We start from the raw sequence: 3,098 nt of genomic DNA, 5'->3' as shown, positions 1-3,098 counted from the left end.
TCTTCTCTTCTCTTCTCTTCTCTTCTCTTCTCTTCTCTTCTCTTCTCTTCTCTTCTCTTCTCTTCTCTTCCTCGCTCACTAGGGGAGCCTGGGGCATGAACAAAGGTGTAGAGAGAGGGAGTCTGATGCATTTTTTGGTGTCTACTGCTCAATAGAGCTTTGCCATCTTCCTTTTCACAGAGGGTAGGCTGTTTCTGCACTCTTTTGTCCTGTGCATAACTATCACTAGACTTGAAAATGTTACTTAGCTGTGGGCATGAGAAACTTTAACCTAAATAAGGCCTGAAGCTGATATATTTGGGCCTGGCTTTAAACGCTGACATTTTGGGCTGCAAATTATAGCTCAGGTTGAAAGGTGCTGCATTATTTGGAACTGTAGGTACATTTCTCCTCTGACTGCTACAGGTGAAAGGATCAATTCCCTCTTACTTTTGGTAGGGTGGGGCTTCCTGGTCTTCCTTATAGCTTCAGAAAAAGTCACAGTTTTTCTCTGTACACAATGTCTGCCACAAACCATTGCCATTCTAGAACATTTTGTTACAACTGATTGTGCCTCAAATGCCATCTTTGGGAATATTTTTTTTTCCCTCTCTTTAGTCTGGGCAAAAATGAGTGCTGGTGAGTGATTTTTTTGTGTGATTTAAGTTCTCAGAGAAGAGATGATGAGAGCATTAGCAGTCCTGTAATGTACAACTTGTTACAACTCCCTGCTCTGGTGGGTTTTACCAAGCTCTTGCCACGAACTTTGCTGGGAACAGACAAGCTTGTTCTGAAGGCTTTTAACAAATCCAACCAGGAACAGTTTTTGAGAACTGTTGAACCTTTTTGAGGATGTATGTAAAGATCTAATGTGAGGCACGGAAGTGAGAGCCCTAAGGCAAGGAAGCAGCTCCATTGTTTGTGCTCTTAAAATGACTTTAGAGCTCAAGTCACTTCTGAGCCAAAAACAATCAGATATTAGACCCCAGTGAACTTGTGGATGTCAGGACTATTTTGAGAAATGGGAATACTTCATCGTAACCACATATTTGGCCATGATACCGTGTGTGGCCCCAATTCAAAGAAACTGTAAATACTGCCGTTTGTCCAAATTATTGTTCCCTTGTTATGTCTAAACTTGAAAGAAAAACAGTTTCTTAGTAGTTTGTATGCTGCTATAAATAATATTTCTCTTTATTACATACTGAGAGTAGAATAGCACTCCATGAGTCATACTTATTGTGGGGTGTGTGGACAAAGCTCTCAAGGCTTTATGAGCTTCCACAGTGTGCAAAAGCCTTCAGGTTCAACAGTCTTGCTTCTTCCAGCAATAAATTAAAGGCAGATTCTTAAAATCCTTGGGCACAAGTAGCTGAACTTGCTTTAAGGAGCACCTTGGTACTAAGTTGCTCTCAGATTCAAATGGAGGAAAGCAAAACCTCCTCCTTATGGGTAAGGTGAAGGAAAATTTTTGTCCAGAAATTTCTTGGGTTTGATTGGTGTTATTATTCAATAAGGTGGAGGTAATGTGTTCACTGAATACTGCAATGCACAACTGCCAGGATTGGTTTTGGGAGTTTTTAATCATTTACTAGCAATGAAATCTACTTATGAGAAGTGACACTTGGCCATCACTTATTGCAAGTGACACAAACCCTGCTCTGTTACAGCTCTAGTCTTGTTGAGGTCCATGGCAGTAGGGAGAAAAATTTGACCCTCCTTATTATCATTTACAATTTTGAGCCAATTTGCCAGATAAGTTGCCTCAATACCATTTTGATCATTTTGGTATTTCTCTTGTATGAGAATTGCTGTCTGTGGAAATTCCAATGGGACCGTATCTTTTGCAAAATGACAAACCCAAAACGTGAAAAGACAGTGATTTTGAGGTGTTGTTGAGGGTTAGGTGTCCTTTTTTTTTTTTTTTTTGTTCTGGCCTGCCCGTGGAATTTTTACCCATTAGCTGCGGGGACAACCTAACTGTGGGTATTTAGTGGGTGATTGATAAAGGACAAAGAGTGGCCGGGCCCAGGGGGGGAAGAGGGCAGGAAAGGAGGGTGGGGACAGTTTTTAGCTGGCTTTCTTGCGGCTTCGGGGGAAGACCTTAGTTTTCTGGGTCGCGCAGCTGCTGCGGTGGAGAGAAGGGAATTTCGCCATCACCCAGACGGAGCGGCTGCTTCTTCTCCTTCTCCCCTCTTTGTTGGNGCTCTGCAGTTCCCTGCCGGAGCTTTCCAGCACAGCTCCAGCCAGGGGGGATGTCTGCATCAATCCCCGGCCTTCTCTCGGGAAATGGCCCAGCTAATTTTAGAAGCAGGAACAGCCCAAAGAGGCCCATTTCAAATGCAGCCAGAGCACCTCCCCTCTAATCAGCACTGAAATCTGATTGATGCTGAAGCCTTTCCTTAGCAGAATGTTTATTGCTCTTGAGGGGGGTGGGGGGAAAAACAACACAAGAGATCTTTTACAAGGCAGACATAAGTGAACAGAAGCTCTTTAAATATGAACTTGTGGGAACCGGCAGACTGATGCGATATATCATGGGGACAAGAAAGGCCAGACAACAGCTTTCTGGGGCATAAAATCAGATGGGGAGAAAAGAAACCACGGTACTTTCTGCCTGACACGACCTGAGGAAAATTACTGGCTGTTATGTGGCTCTTGCATGGTTGTCTCAGGCATATCATGTTCTGTAGTGATTAAAATACAACTTCTGGTCACAGCAGGAACCCAAATGCTCTTCTGAATTTTGTGCAAAGTGTGACGGCTATTCCTTCAGCCCAGGTGGTGTTTCAGAATATGCTTCAACAACTGCTTTTTATTGCATTTCATTCCTGTATTGTTGTACTGAATGAAAACATGGGAAGCCCAAAATCTTGTGGCAATTTTCTGTTTATAAGGGGAAAGGTCACCTGCTCTCAGGGTCTGTGGATGTTGTATGGATTCACACCATGCCAGGAAGGTAGGGAAGACAAAAGTATGCACATTTTTGAATTTTTCACCTAAACTCTGGAGCACAAATGAAATTTTTTTCAGTGAACAGCTGCTGGAGAAAGCATTTTGCTCCAGGAGTACAACTAGCACGTTATTTTCCTAGCAGGACTACCAGTGAACGCTCTTCT

The sequence above is a fragment of the Parus major genome, unplaced genomic scaffold, assembly GCF_001522545.3.
Source record: "Parus major isolate Abel unplaced genomic scaffold, Parus_major1.1 Scaffold246, whole genome shotgun sequence".
Lineage (NCBI taxonomy): Eukaryota > Metazoa > Chordata > Aves > Passeriformes > Paridae > Parus > Parus major.
Note: the sequence above shows the minus strand (reverse complement) of the source record.